A 20158-nucleotide genomic window follows, 5' to 3' on the forward strand; every position below is an offset into this window, starting at 1 on the left:
AAGAATGGAGGGTTTATTGTAGTACTGACTGTTATATCAACCCTCTATCCCAGAAACACCCAGCTATGTTCAGGATACTGATGAATGGAGGGTTTATTGTAGTACTGACTGTTATATCAACCCTCTATCCCAGAAACACCCTGCTATGTTCAGGATACTGATGAATGGAGGGTTTATTGTAGTACTGACTGTTATATCAACCCTCTATCCCAGAAACACCCAGCTATGTTCAGGATACTGAAGAATGGAGGGTTTATTGTAGTACTGACTGTTATATCAACCCTCTATCCCAGAAACACCCAGCTATGTTCAGGATATACTGATGAATGGAGGGTTTATTGTAGTACTGACTGTTATATCAACCCTCTATCCCAGAAACACCCAGCTATGTTCAGGATACTGAAGAATGGAGGGTTTATTACTATTGTAGTACTGACTGTTATATCAACCCTCTATCCCAGAAACACCCAGCTATGTTCAGGATACTGAAGAATGGAGGGTTTATTACTATTGTAGTACTGACTGTTATATCAACCCTCTATCCCAGAAACACCCAGCTATGTTCAGGATACTGATGAATGGAGGGTTAATTACTATTGTAGTACTGACTGTTATATCAACCCTCTATCCCAGAAACACCCAGCTATGTTCAGGATACTGATGAATGGAGGGTTTATTACTATTGTAGTACTGACTGTTATATCAACCCTCTATCCCAGAAACACCCAGCTATGTTCAGGATACTGATGAATGGAGGGTTTATTGTAGTACTGACTGTTATATCAACCCTCTATCCCAGAAACACCCAGCTATGTTCAGGATACTGAAGAATGGAGGGTTTATTACTATTGTAGTACTGACTGTTATATCAACCCTCTATCCCAGAAACACCCAGCTATGTTCAGGATACTGATGAATGGATGGTTTATTACTATTGTAGTACTGACTGTTATATCAACCCTCTATCCCAGAAACACCCAGCTATGTTCAGGATACTGATGAATGGAGGGTTTATTACTATTACATTGCTCTTTTTATTAACTTAGCTAGATGTGACAATGCTTATTGTAAATAGCACCTGTATCAACTGATGCAGCATAGTGGCTATAAATACATAGGCTGAAGCATGATGGGGTTTGTCGCTCTACATTATCACCTGTATCAACTGATGCAGCATAGTGGCTATAAATACATAGGCTGAAGCATGATGGGGTTTGTCTAACTACATTATCACCTGATGCAGCATAGTGTCTATAAATACTGGTCTAGGAGGTGTCCACATGGACTGATAAACACTCCTAACAACCCACCACTAGGAGGTGTAAACATGGTCTGATAAACACTCCTAACAACCAGACCACTAGGAGGTGTCCACATGGTCTGATAAACACTCCTAACAACCCACCACTAGGAGGTGTCCACATGGTCTGATAAACACTACTAACATCCCCACCTCTAGGAGGTGTCCACATGGTCTGATAAACACTCCTAACAACCCCACCACTAGGAAGTGTCCACATGGTCTGATAAACACTACTAACATCCCCACCACTAGGAGGTGTCCACATGGTCTGATAAACACTCCTAACAACCCCACCACTAGGAAGTGTCCACATGGTCTGATAAACACTACTAACATCCCCACCTCTAGGAGGTGTCCACATGGTCTGATAAACACTCCTAACAACCCCACCACTAGGAGGTGTCCACATGGTCTGATAAACACTCATAACAACCCCACCACTAGGAGGTGTCCACATGGTCTGATAAACACTCCTAACAACCCCACCACTAGGTGTCCACATGGTCTGATAAACACTCCTAACATCCCCACCACTAGGAGGTGTCCACATGGTCTGATTAACACTCCTAACAACCAGACCACAAGGAGGTGTCACATGGTCTGATAAACACTCCTAACAACCCCACCACTAGGAGGTGTCCACATGGTCTGATAACACTCCTAACAACCCCACCACTAGGAGGTGTCCACATGGTCTGATAAACACCCCTGACAACCCCACCACTAGGAGGTGTCCACATGGTCTGATAAACACTCCTAACAACCCCACCACTAGGAGGTGTCCACATGGTCTGATAAACACTCCTAACAACCCCACCACTAGGAGGTGTCCACATGGTCTGATAAACACTCCTAACAACCCCACCACTAGGAGGTGTCCACATGGTCTGATAAACACTCCTAACAACCCCACCACTAGGAGGTGTCCACATGGTGCTGATAAACACTCCTAACTACCCACCACTAGGAGGTGTCCACATGGTCTGATAAACACTCCTAACAACCAGACCACTAGGAGGTGTCCACATGGTCTGATTAACACTCCTAACAACCCCACCACTAGGAGGTGTCCACATGGTCTGATAAACACTCCTAACAACCAGACCACTAGGAGGTGTCCACATGGTCTGATTAACACTCCTAACAACCCCACCACTAGGAGGTGTCCACATGGTCTGATAAACACTCCTAACAACCCCACCACTAGGAGGTGTCCACATGGTGCTGATAAACACTCCTAACTACCCACCACTAGGAGGTGTCCACATGGTCTGATAAACACTCCTAACAACCAGACCACTAGGAGGTGTCCACATGGTCTGATTAACACTCCTAACAACCCCACCACTAGGAGGTGTCCACATGGTCTGATAAACACTCCTAACAACCCCACCACTAGGAGGTGTCCACATGGTGCTGATAAACACTCCTAACTACCCACCACTAGGAGGTGTCCACATGGTCTGATTAACACTCCTAACAACCCCACCACTAGGAGGTGTCCACATGGTCTGATAAACACTCCTAACTACCCACCACTAGGAGGTGTCCACATGGTCTGATAAACACTCCTAACAACCCCACCACTAGGAGGTGTCCACATGGTCTGATAAACACTACTAACATCCCCACCACTAGGAGGTGTCCACATGGTCTGATAAACACTCCTAACAACCCCACCACTAGGAGGTGTCCACATGGTCTGATAAACACTACTAACATCCCCACCTCTAGGAGGTGTCCACATGGTCTGATAAACACTCCTAACAACCCCACCACTAAGACGTGTCCACATGGTCTGATAAACACTCCTAACAACCTGACCACTAGGAGGTGTCCACATGGTCTGATAAACACTCCTAACAACCCCACCACTAGGAGGTGTCCACATGGTCTGATAAACACTACTAACATCCCCACCTCTAGGAGGTGTCCACATGGTCTGATAAACACTCCTAATAACCCCACCACTAGGAGGTGTATACATGGTCAGTGGTATGGTCAGATAGACTAGTGGTTAGAGTGGTGGGTCAGTAAGTGGTATGGTATGGTCAGATAGACTAGTGGTTTGAGTGTTGGGTCAGTAACTGGTATGGTCAGATAGACTAGTGGTTAGAGTGGTGGTGGTCAGTAACTGGTATCGCTGGTTTGAAAACCTGACCCGTCAAGGTGAAAATCTGTCGATGTGCCCTTAAGCAAGACACTTACATCTAAATGGTTCCATGGTCACCATACTACTACGACCCTGTACAACAACACCTATCATACTACTGTGACTGACTCTGTAAAACAACACCTATCATACTACTACGACCCTGTACAACAACACCTATCATACTATTATGTCTGACCCTGTAAACAACACCTATCATACTACTATGACTGACCCTGTACAACAACACCTATCATACTACTATGACTGACCCTGTACAACAACACCTATCATACTACTATGACTGACCCTGTACAACAACACCTATCATACTACTATGACTGACCCTGTACAACAACACCTATCATACTACTATGACTGACCCTGTAAAACAACACCTATCATACTACTATGACTGACCCTGTACAACAACACCTATCATACTACTATGACTGACCCTGTAAAACAACACCTATCATACTACTATGACTGACCCTGTAAAACAACACCTATCATACTACTATGACCCTGTAAAACAACACCTATCATACTACTATGACCCTGTACAACAACACCTATCATACTACTATGACTGACCCTGTAAAACAACACATTTCACTGAACCAATCTGATGTCTGTGACAATCAAACCCTTTAAAAGCGAACCAACATAAAGAAACTGACAGCAAAGATGTTTTTATTACAACAGTTAATTTAACAATGCTGTTTATAAATCTAGTTGACATTCATCCCAGGACACCTTGACTTGCATTACACTCTCACTGCAGAACAACATCCTCATGAAATCACATGACTTCTAGTTAGAGAAGAGGATTCCTGTTAACACGGCCTGCTACAAGCAGGAAACTAGTTATGGACCAACCAGAAATGTGACATGTCTGTTTGACAGTTACCCTGAACGATGCATGTGTGAACTATCTTGTCATCTCTTTGGCTAACCACATTGGAACATTCTAGTCTTTAAGGACATGAACTGGCAGAACAGGTTTCAGCAAAGTATGGAGTCATTGTTTTCAGGAAGGTGTAACCATGATGATAGGAGGGACAGGAGGCAGACTAAGTGCAAGGGCAGCCACCTGAACTACTGTCCTACAGAGACAAACAGCCACCTGAACTACTGTCCTACAAAGACAAACAGCATCTACACAAACAGCCACCTGAACTACTGTCCTACAAAGACAAACAGCCACCTGAACTACTGTCCTACAAAGACAAACAGCCACCTGAACTACTGTCCTACAAAGACAAACAGCCACCTGAACTACTGTCCTACAAAGACAAACAGCCACCTGAACTACTATCCTACAAAGACAAACAGCCATCTGAACTACTGTACTACAAAGACAAACAGCATCTACAAAAACAGCCACCTGAACTACTGTCCTACAAAGACAAACAGCCACCTGAACTACTGTCCTACAAAGACAAACAGCCACCTGAACTACTGTCCTACAAAGACAAACAGACACCTGAACTACTGTCCTACAAAGACAAACAGCCACCTGAACTACTGTCCTACAAAGACAAACAGCATCTACACAAACAGCCACCTGAACAACTGTCCTACAAAGACAAACAGCCACCTGAACTACTGTCCTACAAAGACAACCAGCCACCTGAACTACTGTCCTACAGAGACAACCAGCATCTATACAAACAGCCACATGAACTACTGTCCTACAAAAACAAACAGCATCTATACAAACAGCCACCTGAACTACTGTCCTACAAAGACAAACAGCCACCTGAACTACTGCCCTACAAAGACAAACAGCCACCTGAACTACTGTCCTACAAAGACAAACAGCATCTACACAAACAGCCACCTGAACTGCTGTCCTACAAAGACAAACAGCCACCTAAACTACTGTCCTACAAAGACAACCAGCCACCTGAACTACTGTCCTACAGAGACAACCAGCATCTATACAAACAGCCACCTGAACTACTGTCCTACAAAGACAACCAGCCACCTGAACTACTGTCCTACAGAGACAACCAGCATCTATACAAACAGCCACCTGAACTACTGCCCTACAAAGACAAACAGCATCTACACAACCAGCCACCTGAACTGCTGTCCTACAAAGACAAACAGCCACCTGAACTACTGCCCTACAAAGACAAACAGCCACCTGAACTACTGTCCTACAAAGACAAACAGCCACCTGAACTACTGTCCTACAAAGACAAACAGCCACCTAAACTACTGCCCTACAAAGACAAACAGCCACCTGAACTACTGTCCTACAAAGACAAACAGCATCTACACAAACAGCCACCTGAACTACTGTCCTACAAAGACAAACAGCATCTACACAAACAGCCACCTGAACTACTGTCCTACAAAGACAAACAGCCACCTGAACTACTGTCCTACAAAGACAAACAGCCACCTGAACTACTGCCCTACAAAGACAAACAGCCCCCTGAACTACTGTCCTACAGAGACAAACAGCATCTACACAAACAGTGAATCTGAGAAAAATGGCTTTAAAGTTAGTTTCCTAGTCCATGCATATCAACCATGACCACTGATCTGACCTATGACCCCTAAGTACTGATACTACACTCTGCCTTGGTATGACCTATGACCCCTAAGTACTGATACTACACTCTGCCTTGGTATGACCTATGACCCCTAAGTACTGATACTACACTCTGCCTTGGTATGACCTATGACCCCTAAGTACTGATACTACACTCTGCCTTGGTATGACCTATGACCCCTAAGTACTGATACTGCACTCTGCCTTGGTCTGACCTTAAACAGCTGTCTGGGTAATGAAACAGCAAAGTGCAGCATCTAGAAATCTAAATGTGTTGATCCAGATTTATTGTTGTTTTTCTGTTTGATGGAAACAGTTTGAGTTCTAACTACATTCCAACTGTATTTAATGGTGGTATGTAGTTGTGTTGTCATGTTGTATTGTAGTAACCCTCAACTGTATTTAATGGTGATATGTAGTTGTGTTGTCATGTTTTATTGTAGTAACCCTCAACTGTATTTAATGGTGTTATGTAGTTGTGTTGTCATGTTGTATTGTAGTAACCCTCAACTGTATTTAATGGTGTTATGTAGTTGTGTTGTCATGTTGTATTGTAGTAACCCTCAACTGTATTTAATGGTGTTATGTAGTTGTGTTGTCATGTAGTATTGTAGTAACCCTCAACTGTATTTAATGGTGTTATGTAGTTGTGTTGTCATGTTGTATTGTAGTAAACCTCAACTGTATGTAATGGTGTTATGTAGTTGTGTTGTCATGTTGTATTGTAGTAACCCTCAACTGTATTTAATGGTGTTATGTAGTTGTGTTGTCATGTTGTATTGTAGTAACCCTCAACTGTATTTAATGGTGTTATGTAGTTGTGTTGTCATGTTGTATTGTAGTAACCCTCAACTGTATTTAATGGTGTTATGTAGTTGTGTTGTCATGTTGTATTGTAGTAACCCTCAACTGTATTTAATGGTGTTATGAAGTTGTGTTGTCATGTTGTGAATGTTGTATTATAGTATGCCTAACCCTCAACATTTTCTGGTGAGACACAACAGAGGAATAGGACATGATGGAGAGAGACACCAGACAAGACACAGACACAGCAACAGAATAGGATATGATGGAGAGAGACACCAGACAAGACACAGAGACAACAACAGAATAGGATATGATGGAGAGAGAGACAGACAAGACACAGAGACAACAACAGAATAGGACATGATGGAGAGAGACACCAGACAAGACACAGAGACAGCAACAGAATAGGATATGATGGAGAGAGACACCAGACAAGACACAGAGACAGCAACAGAAGAATAGGATGTGATGGAGACACCAGACAAGACACAGAGACAGCAACAGAAGAATAGGATGTGATAGAGAGAGACACCAGACAAGACACAGAGACAGCAACAGAATAGGATGTGATGGAGAGAGACACCAGACAAGACACAGAGACAGCAACAGAAGAATAGGATGTGATGGAGACACCAGACAAGACACAGAGACAGCAACAGAAGAATAGGATGTGATAGAGAGAAACACCAGACAAGACACAGAGACAGCAACAGACGACACAGAGAAAGTGATGGAGAGAGACAGAAGAATAGAGTTCCAGACAGTTGTAGAATGTATGCCAAGGCACATTGTAAGAGCTGTAAAGAGGGAGGGAGGGAGAGAGAACAGGCAGAACCTGATATGTAAATGAGCAGAGCAAATGAAACTCACTTTTGACGACCTGATGATCATCCAGACTCTGTTTCTATTGAGAGATAAAAGGTAAGACGACGATTGTTATGTGTATTCATATAGTTGATGATATTGTTATATTCATATAGTTGATGATATTGTTATGTGTATTCATATAGTTGATGATATTGTTATGTGTATTCATATAGTTGATGATATTGTTGTGTGTTTTCATATAGTTGATGATATTGTTATGTGTATTCATATAGTTGATGATATTGTTATGTGTATTCATATAGTTGATGATATTGTTGTGTGTATTCATATAGTTGATGATATTGTTGTGTATATTCATATAGTTGATGATATTGTTATATTCATATAGTTGATGATATTATTATGTGTATTCATATAGTTGATGATATTGTTGTGTGTATTCATATAGTTGATGATATTGTTATGTGTATTCATATAGTTGATGATATTGTTATGTGTATTCATATAGTTGATGATATTGTTATGTGTATTCATATAGTTGATGATATTGTTATGTGTATTCATATAGTTGATGATATTTCTGGTGGACAGTGTTATAATAGTCCTACTCTCCTTAAAATGTTTTTGATATAAATTAGATGCGTGGGGTGAATTTGTTCTGTGCCCATCTGTGTGCCCCAGGGTGATCACTCCTACACTATCTAGAATCTAAAAGGGTTCTTTGGCTGTCCCCATAGGAGAACACTTTGTAGAACCATTTTGGGTTCCATGAAGAACCCTTTCCACAGAGGGTTCTACATAGAAGCCAGGAGAATTCTACCTGGAACCCAAAAGCGTCTCCTATGGGGACAGACGGAGGACCTGTTTGGAACCCTTTAGTCTAAGAGTGTACTGTATCATAGGCCTATAGACCAGGGTGATCTCCTACTGTATCATAGGTCTGTAGACCAGGGTGATATCCTACTGTATCATAGGTCTATAGACCAGGGTGATCTCCTACTGTATCATAGGTCTATAGACCAGGGTGATCTCCTACTGTATCATAGGTCTATAGACCAGGGTGATCTCCTACTGTATCATAGGTCTATAGACCAGGGTGATCTCCTACTGGATCATAGGTCTATAGACCAGGGTGATCTCCTACTGTATCATAGGTCTATAGACCAGGGTGATCTCCTACTGTATCATAGGTCTATAGACCAGGGTGATCTCCTACTGTATCATAGGTCTATAGACCAGGGTGATCTCCTACTGTATCATAGGTCTATAGACCAGGGTGATCTCCTACTGTATCATAGGTCTATAGACCAGGGTGATCTCCTACTGTATCATAGGTCTATAGACCAGGGTGATCTCCTACTGTATCATAGGTCTATAGACTTGTCTTCTCAAAACAGGCTTAAAAAACAACAAGCAACAAACAAACATTTTCTCTTTCTAATCTACTGTTAACACTTTTTACTCAGGGAGGTATTTTGTGTGAAAGAGACAAATAAATATTGTGGAAAGACTAACAACAACTTACACTTCCTCAAAACAGGTTGTGTGTGTTCATTAGTGCCATTTAAAACTGTTGGCATACCAAGCACACCAACATAGAAATAGGACAACTAGAACACCCCCCTAGTCATGCCTTGATCTACAACATCATAGAGAACCAAGGGCTCTCTGTGGTCAGGGCGTGACAGCAACATTTAAAACTGTTGGCTGTGGAGTAAACTAATGAATACAACCCAGGTTGTAGCCTACGACTCGGCATGTTGATACCTGCCTGATGCTGAAACCTGAACGTAGCCTGAGGGGTAAACTATGATACTAGCTAGATATACTGGTTTTCTAAAGTTAGCCAGCTTCAGTTAACTTCACATTCCAGCTCAGGCCTCACCCATAAGAATATACACAACAGAAAATATCTCAATGACTTGACATGTTCTGGTTGTGAATTCAGACTACAAGGTGAGAATCCTGCCAGGGATTATTGTAAAGTGTGTAGAGACATTAAATGTCTGGTGTAATGTTAGTATAGTGAAGTAAAACACTCCTAACAGTAGATACATTAAATGTCTGGTGTAATGTTAGTATAGTGAAGTAAAACACTCCTAACAGTCTACTTCTACTGAGACAGGTTGGTGTCAGTTTAATCATACAACATGGAGCTGACTGGACGTGGTCAAGTCAAATTCAATATATCAACATTCAATATTTTATAGTTCTACATTTAACATTTCATGTGATAATGCAATTGTATCATAGGTCCTCTATAGTGTAGTGACCCTCTACATTTCATATGATAATGTAATTGTATCATAGTTCCTCTATAGTGTAGTGACCCTCTACATTTCATATGATAATGTAATTGTATCATAGTTCCTCTATAGTGTAGTGACCCTCTACATTTCATATGATAATGTAATTGTACCATAGTTCCTCTATAGTGTAGTGATGGTGCTGAATTAGGTAGTCTGAGCATAGAGGTAAAGGCTATAACCACGGGAAGAAACTGTTCAGATTGGGGTCTATAACATCCAATCACAGAGGTTTACAGCAGCTGACAGTTGCAACTTCATTGCTAATAACTCAAACTTCCTTTTTCAGATAAAGACCTCATCTCTGTACAGATGTAGGATCTGAATTTGATCACCCTGTTGCAGGAAAACTAAAACTTGTAGTGTATTTGATGTTTTAAAAGGCTTCTGAAGTTTGTCATTTCCACTTTCCACTTTAAAATGTTAATTATAATCCACATAATTGTTCTGCTGTAGTAAACTGTCTCAAATTAAGATCCTACATCTGTAGCAAAACACCTGTCTTTCATGTGTTCTCCTTTGACGATTTGACATCTTTTATTTACTATTGTTTAGGCTGGTTGAATGAGTTGTCTATGAAAGCTACTTCATCTGTAAGAAAACAGACGGCTGCACCAGTGACTGTAAGTTATGTGATTTCCTCATGTGAAATTAAAAGTATGTTTGTAGCCTACGCAGTTATAAAATGGCTGTTGAAACTGTGGCACATATTTCTCAGTACATTAGAAGTCAGATAAATGTGTTGAGACGTAGGAAAGATGGGCAAACTCTCATTGGTCTTGGCTTTCTACACACTATTATAAGGTTAGTCGATGTCAGACATTCAATAGTCAGAGTAGGTTGGAGTTATGATCACTTATCATGCTGACAAACCTGATGGTCTCTGTGAACTGATCTGAACAGGTTTAGGTTGGTCATCTATGATATGTAGGTTATATACAGTACATTCTCTGTCCTGCTACTGGAAGGACTATAACATTATGTGAACTGACCTGAACAGGTTTAGGCTGGTCATCTATGATATGTAGGTTATATACAGTACATTCTCTGTCCTGCTACTGGTTGGACTATAACATTATGTGAACTGACCTGAACAGGTTTAGGCTGGTCATCTATGATATGTAGGCTATAGCCGTGTTATAGACCTTGATCTGCATATCACTAACAAACTGCTATTATACATTATAACCTAGTCTATTTTACATAATATAACATCTACATATCACTAACAAACCACTACAATACATTATAACCTAGTCTACTTTACATAATATAACATCTACATATCACTAACAAACCACTACTATACATTATAACCTAGTCTACTTTACATAATATAACATCTACACATCACTAATAACCCACTACTATACATTATAACCTAGTCTACTTTACATAATATAACATCTACATATCACTAACAACCCACTACTATACATTATAACCTCGTCTACTTTACATAATATAACATCTACATATCACTAACAACCCACTACTATACATTATAACCTAGTCTACTTTACATAATATAACATCTACATACCACTAACAACCCACTACTATACATTATAACCTAGTCTACTTTACATAATATAACATCTACACATCACTAATAACCCACTACTATACATTATAACCTAGTCTACTTTACATAATATAACATCTACATATCACTAACAACCCACTACTATACATTATAACCTCGTCTACTTTACATAATATAACATCTACATATCACTAACAACCCACTACTATACATTATAACCTAGTCTACTTTACATAATATAACATCTACATATCACTAACAACCCACTACTATACATTATAACCTAGTCTACTCTACATAATATAAAATATCTTACTTGATGCATAAAACCTTTCTGAAAGGATCAATGATTTCCCCCTCAGATCAATCATGTCTGTTTTAGCCCTTCTGTCTACATTCTCAGATACATTTATAAAATAACAGATTGAAAGACAATAAATAGCCACTTTTAATGAATAAAAATAAGTTTTAGACATGGCCTTGTGTTGCTGTACTGTCTATAACTACCTTAACAGACAGTGACTTATTATTATTATTATTATAGTTGCTGTACTGTCTATAACTACCTTAACAAACAGTGACTTATTATTATTATTATTATTATTATTATTATTATTATTGTTGCTGTACTGTCTATAACTACCTTAACAAACAGTGACTTATTATTATTATTATTATTATTATTGTTGCTGTACTGTCTAGAACTACCTTAACAAACAGTGACTTATTATTATTATTATTATTATTATTATTATTATTATTGTTGCTGTACTGTCTATAACTACCTTAACAAACAGTGACTTATTATTATTATTATTATTATTATTGTTGCTGTACTGTCTAGAACTACCTTAACAAACAGTGACTTATTATTATTATTATTATTATTATTATTATTATTATTGTTGCTGTACTGTCTATAACTACCTTAACAAACAGTGACTTATTATTATTATTATTATTATTATTATTATTATTATTGTTGCTGTACTGTCTATAACTACCTTAACAAACAGTGACTTATTATTATTATTATTATTATTATTGTTGCTGTACTGTCTATAACTACCTTAACAAACAGTGACTTATTATTATTATTATTATTATTATTATTATTATTGTTGCTGTACTGTCTATAACTACCTTAACAAACAGTGACTTATTATTATTATTATTATTGTTGCTGTACTGTCTATAACTACCTTAACAAACAGTGACTTATTATTATTATTATTATTATTATTATTGTTGCTGTACTGTCTATAACTACCTTAACAAACAGTGACTTATTATTATTATTATTATTATTATTGTTGCTGTACTGTCTATAACTACCTTAACAAACAGTGACTTATTATTATTATTGACAGTTACCATGGAGATGAAATGTCACAACTACGTTTTCATGTGATTGCATTAAATCATCTGATTGTTTCTGTGTCTGTTAGTAAATGTTTTATAAGAGATAATTAATAAATGATAACAATTGACATTAAATAATTACTGTGTTAACCACAAACAACATTTTGGGTCTCTGTTTAGGGGTCAGTGCTCTAAAATGAGTCTCTCTGGGGAGAGAAAGGAGGTGGGCCCTGCCTCTAAAATGAGTCTCTCTGGGGAACATGACACCAAAGCTAAGAGGTGAGATGACAATTTTTGATAACATAAAATGTTTCCAAAATGTTCACATTTGTTTTTTAGTCAGAAATGGTTGTTATGGGTACCTTCAATATTACTGTTCTCAGATTTTTAACTAATATAGGGTTCTCAATCCGGGGTCTGTGGAGGTACTGCAGGGAAAACATTTTCTGGTCATGGTTAACCATATTTGTTTTCAGAAAAAGAAAACTAAAACACCTAACTAAAACGCATGTCCCTGTTCTCTTTTTCAAGACGTGGCCGATTTAAACAGCCAGAAGACATTTTTGTGTTTTAAATTCAGAAACAACACTTTGTTTTGATGACTTGTTGTTTCTAAATGGCTGCTGGGTAAATTGAAACGCATCAAAATGTTCGTTCGTAGGCATCGGATTGAGTGAATGCTGCGCAGTTTCACTGAGTTAGAAGACAAATGGACAGGACAGATTTGTAGATCTGAAGTAGTTGCTACCTCAGATTATGAGCCTATCAGGTGTCGTGAATGAGTTATGTAATACCCACAGAAGGCCACAGGGAGGAGCAAGAGAGCTATAAACCCATACTGTTTTTTACCTTAAAATCCCTGAACCTAACAATCAATCAAATGCATTTTTAAACCCCTTTTTACATCAGCATCTATCCCTACGTATTACCTATTTTAGCATTAACATTAACCCAAATTATTTTAGAAACTGTTTTAGTAATAATATTATGTTAGTAAATACCATTATAGTACTAAATAGCACTGATTATTTTGTTAATCAAAACCTGTCTCAGCATTTTGCTGTTTTTGTTTTGTTATTTTATTATATTTATTATTGCAAGGCTGAACACTTGATCAACAAGCCACGTGTTTTATTTTTCAAATGTGGTTTGAACTGGGTGACCTGGAAACCTCTATGTGAAAGTCTAGCAATTGGAATGGGATAGGTAGGGCAGGTTAGAGACTGATCTAAGGAATTCGAAAAATACACTTTATTTCTCAGCTGCCTCACCAATGTTACCCAACTAATTCTGATTATTCCCCCACACTGTGCACAAATAATGTGAGGGGTTTGACCTCAGAGCTGAGACCAGAGAAGCACAACCTTCCTCTGTGACTAGACAGCCTGACAGTCTGTATGTGAATTAATAACTTTGAATTGCTAAATATTTATTGAAAATATAGAGCCAAATGGTGGTGTATCCAGGGAGAAAACTATCGTGGTGATTTGTGTTCTTATGCTGCCATCTACTGGAATTAGACAACTAATGTCATTTGTGGAATTATGCTGAACTTTTTAGAAACTGCAATACTACTGAAAAATGTGTAATTCCTTACTAAAGTAGTAGAATTAGTAGAAGAATTAGAATAATAAAATACAAAATGTTCTGGTTCATTTGACCACTTACAACCATTAAATAACCATTTATAGTGTAACAAACATTGAAACTGACATAAACCATAAACACCATACAGTTAAATAGAGTTAAAGAGTTAAATGTATTAAAAATTATTTATTTAGATGGGTGACATTATCTGCCAAAGTAGCAGCCCTGTAGACAGAGAAGAGCTCTCCAGTAGGTACCAAAACATTCAAAGGACATTTTCTCAAAGTTTATCATCTTTCAAAACATAATTACTTTCCCATTGTTCCTCAACTGTAGTGTATGATATTTAGTTTTCTAACACTGAGTCTGTACTTTTATCCAATTAAAAAACAAAATTTCAAGTTTTGCCACATAAGACAACATTCAGCCGGTTGGTCACATTTGAGAGTGAGGCAGATGAATAGCATTTTGTGGGAAAAAACATTATTATTTGTCCCTCTGAAATGAAACCATCAAGTGATTTTAAAGAAATGCATGTTTGTCATTGAACAATCCCATGCCTTGATTAGAGAATGAAAAAACCCACCAAGCTCTTTAACTTCTTATGGGAGGTGGGAGGCTAGTGCCAAATTGCAGAGTGCCAAATTGAAAATACAGAAATACTCTGGTTACAAGTTAATCAACGTTCAAAGCAGAATTTTTCATTTAGTTTAGACTTATAAACTTTAGAGAGGGAGACTTTTCTACTGAACAAAGGTAAGAAGAACTCATGGGTCCTGGTCAGTGAGTTAAACAACACTGTCTCTAGTCATTTCTCCTCCCATTTTCCCATTTATTGTTGTTGTTTTCATAATCCATAGGCTCATCCTTTTGTCCATTTTCATAGTCCTAAACAATATTAAACAAACACAACATTCCCTCAGTGTGTGTGTGTGTGTGTTTGTGTGTGTGTACTCCCTGGATGAGGAGATGTAATCTCTATCCTGATTGCCTACTCACTTTTACCCCGACCTACATGTACATATTACCTCAACTACCTCAACTACCTGGTACCCTGCACATTGACTCAGTACTGGTAATCCTTATAGTCTCATTATTACCTCAACTACCTGGTACCCTGCACATTGACTCAGTACTGGTACTCCTTATAGCCTCATTATTACCTCAACTACCTGGTACCCTGCACATTGACTCAGTACTGGTTCTCCTTATAGTCTCATTATTACCTCAACTACCTGGTACCCTGCACATTGACTCAGTACTGGTACTCCTTATAGTCTCATTATTACCTCAACTACCTGGTACCCTGCACATTGACTCAGTACTGGTACTCCTTATAGTCTCATTATTACCTCAACTACCTGGTACCCTGCACATTGACTCAGTACTGGTACTCCTTATATTCTCATTATGTTCCTGGTACCCCTACCCCAGGCCCTGGATAAAAACATATGCTGATTTCAAAACTAAATGTTTAAATACAGATCTTATATTACTGTATTTAATAATGGTTTAAAAAAAATGTTGTATATTGATGTCAAATGTACAGTTGTACAGTTCTTTATGAAACTCTGTAAAACCTGGCAGAACTACTGATTTCTCTGAGAGTGAGACAGATATATATTATTACTGTGTAAAACCTAGATATATATTATTACTGTGTAAAACCTAGATATATATTATTACTGTGTAAAACCTAGATATATATTATTACTGTGTAAAACCTAGCAGTACCACTGATTTCTCTGAGAGTGAGACAGATATATATTATTACTGTGTAAAACCTAGCAGTACTACTGATTTCTCTGAGAGTGAGGCAGATATATATTATTACTGTGTAAAACCTAGCAGTACTACTGATTTCTCTGAGAGTGAGGCAGATATATATTATTACTGTGTAAAACCTATTAGTACTACTGATTTCTCTGAGAGTGAGGCAGATATATATTATTACTGTGTAAAACCTAGCAGTACTACTGATTTCTCTGAGAGTGAGGCAGATATATATTATTACTGTGTAAAACCTAGCAGTACTACTGATTTCTCTGAGAGTGAGACAGATATATATTATTACTGTGTAAAACCTAGCAGTACCACTGATTTCTCTGAGAGTGAGACAGATATATATTATTACTGTGTAAAACCTAGCAGTACTACTGATTTCTCTGAGAGTGAGACAGATATATATTATTACTGTATAAAACCAGCAGTACCACTGATTTCTCTGAGAGTGAGGCAGATATATAGCTTTTAGCAAAATAAACATTATTATTTTTCTCTCTGAAATGAAACATCAAGTGAAAGACATTGAACAAATACATGCTGTCATTGAACGACCACATCTCATGATTAGATATTGAAAAAAACATCTCATTCATAATTTCTATAAACAATAAAAGCTCATTTACGAACATTTCTGAAAAGTGACATATAGCGTTTTGGAATCTGAGCTCAGAGTAGATGAGAGATGTAATGTTTGTCTCTGTTGTGTTGAAGCCCGATCAAGCAGGAGAGACCAGCCTCCCCTGTTCCCAGCTGTGTGTCCATGAAGAGTTACCGGTCTATGGATCCTCCTCTATACTTTAGAGAGGGAGACTTTTCTACTGAACAAAGGTAAGAAGAACTCATGGGTCCTGGTCAGTGAGTTAAACAACACTGTCTCTAGTCATTTCTCCTCCCATTTTCCCATTTATTGTTGTTGTTTTCATAATCCATATGCTAATCCTTTTGTCCATTTTCATAGTCCTAAAACAATAGTAAACAAACACAACATTCCCTCCCTGTGTGTGTGTGTGTGTGTGTGTGTGTGTGTGTGTGTGTGTGTGTGTGTGTGTGTGTGTGTGTGTGTGTGTGTGTGTGTGTGTGTGTGTGAGTGTGAGCTCCCTGGATGTGGAGATGTAAACTCTATCCAGATTGCGTAGTCACTTTTACACCTACCTACATGTGGATATTACCTCAATTATAGTCTCATTATTACCTCAACTACCTGGTACCCTGCACATTGACTCAGTACTGGTACTCCTTATAGTCTCATTATTACCTCAACTACCTGGTACCCTGCACATTGACTCAGTACTGGTACTCCTTATAGCCTCATTATTACCTCAACTACCTGGTACCCCTGCACATTGACTCAGTACTGGTACTCCTTATAGTCTCATTATTACCTCAACTACCTGGTACCCTGCACATTGACTCAGTACTGGTACTCCTTATAGTCTCATTATTACCTCAACTACCTGGTACCCTGCACATTGACTCAGTACTGGTACTCCTTATAGTCTCATTATTACCTCAACTACCTGGTACCCTGCACATTGACTCAGTACTGGTACTCCTTATAGTCTCATTATTACCTCAACTACCTGGTACCCTGCACATTGACTCAGTACTGGTACTCCTTATAGTCTCATTATTACCTCAACTACCTGGTACCCTGCACATTGACTCAGTACTGGTACTCCTTATAGTCTCATTATTACCTCAACTACCTGGTACCCTGCACATTGACTCAGTACTGGTTCTCCTTATAGTCTCATTATTACCTCAACTACCTGGTACCCTGTACATTGACTCAGTACTGGTACTCCTTATAGCCTCATTATTACCTCAACTACCTGGTACCCTGCACATTGACTCAGTACTGGTACTCCTTATAGCCTCATTATTACCTCAACTACCTGGTACCCTGCACATTGACTCAGTACTGGTACTCCTTATAGCCTCATTATTACCTCAACTACCTGGTACCCTGCACATTGACTCAGTACTGGTACTCCTTATAGCCTCATTATTACCTCAACTACCTGGTACCCTGCACATTGACTCAGTACTGATACTCCTTATAGTCTCATTATTACCTCAACTACCTGGTACCCTGCACATTGACTCAGTACTGGTACTCCTTATAGCCTCATTATTACCTCAACTACCTGGTACCCTGCACACTGACTCAGTACTGGTACTCCTTATAGCCTCATTATTACCTCAACTACCTGGTACCCTGCACATTGACTCAGTACTGGTACTCCTTATAGTCTCATTATTACCTCAACTACCTGGTACCCTGCACATTGACTCAGTACTGGTTCTCCTAATAGCCTCATTATTACCTCAACTACCTGGTACCCTGCACATTGACTCAGTACTGGTACTCCTTATAGTCTCATTATTACCTCAACTACCTGGTACCCTGCACATTGACTCAGTACTGGTTCTCCTAATAGTCTCATTATTACCTCAACTACCTGGTACCCTGCACATTGACTCAGTACTGGTTCTCCTAATAGTCTCATTATTACCTCAACTACCTGGTACCCTGCACATTGACTCAGTACTGGTACTCCTTATAGTCTCATTATTACCTCAACTACCTGGTACCCTGCACATTGACTCAGTACTGGTTCTCCTAATAGCCTCATTATTACCTCAACTACCTGGTACCCTGCACATTGACTCAGTACTGGTTCTCCTAATAGCCTCATTATTACCTCAACTACCTGGTACCCTGCACATTGACTCAGTACTGGTTCTCCTTATAGTCTCATTATTACCTCAACTACCTGGTACCCTGCACATTGACTCAGTACTGGTACTCCTTATAGTCTCATTATTACCTCAACTACCTGGTACCCTGCACATTGACTCAGTACTGGTTCTCCTAATAGCCTCATTATTACCTCAACTACCTGGTACCCTGCACATTGACTCAGTACTGGTACTCCTTATAGTCTCATTATTACCTCAACTACCTGGTACCCTGCACATTGACTCAGTACTGGTTCTCCTAATAGCCTCATTATTACCTCAACTACCTGGTACCCTGCACATTGACTCAGTACTGGTTCTCCTTATAGCCTCATTATTACCTCAACTACCTGGTACCCTGCACATTGACTCAGTACTTATAGTCTCATTATTACCTCAACTACCTGGTACCCTGCACATTGACTCAGTACTGGTTCTCCTTATAGTCTCATTATTACCTCAACTACCTGGTACCCTGCACATTGGCTCAGTACTTATAGTCTCATTATTGTTTTTTAGCACATTTTTCGTAATTTTAACTGCATTGTTGGGAAAGAGCTTATCAGTCAGCATTTCACTGTAAAGTGAAGGGAAGGGAAGGGAAGGTGGACACCTGTTGTATTCGGCGCATGTGAGAAATACAATTTGATCTGATTTGAAGCTCATTGGCAGAAACACGACGTTGGGTGTAACGGTCGTCTCATGCTGAAGAGATCATGTTAGGATGTTGAAGCACGGTGGCTAGAAAAACTCCCTAGAAAGTTACGAACCTAGGAAGAAACCTAGAGAGGAACCAGGCTCTGAGGGGTGACCAGTCCTCTTCTGTCTGTACTGGGGAGAGGAACCAGGCTCTGAGGGGAGACCAGTCCTCTTCTGTCTGTACTGGGGAGAGATTATAAGAGAACATGGCCATTAAGTTCAAATCATTCTTCAAGATGTTCAAATGTTCATACACTACTAGCAGGGTCAAACAATACTCACAGTGGTTATAGAGGGTGCAATTGGTCAGTACCTCAGGAGTAAACCTGCCTCACCCAATGTGATACGGAATCGCTATTATTTTTAATTTTAGAACACATTCAAGAAGCACCAGAAGCTAACCAGCTAATTAGCTACAAGCTATTTAGTCATTGGTAGCCACTGCTAGCGGCATTTACCTTCTGCACAGATA

The sequence above is a fragment of the Oncorhynchus nerka genome, unplaced genomic scaffold (assembly GCF_034236695.1).
Source record: "Oncorhynchus nerka isolate Pitt River unplaced genomic scaffold, Oner_Uvic_2.0 unplaced_scaffold_832, whole genome shotgun sequence".
Lineage (NCBI taxonomy): Eukaryota > Metazoa > Chordata > Actinopteri > Salmoniformes > Salmonidae > Oncorhynchus > Oncorhynchus nerka.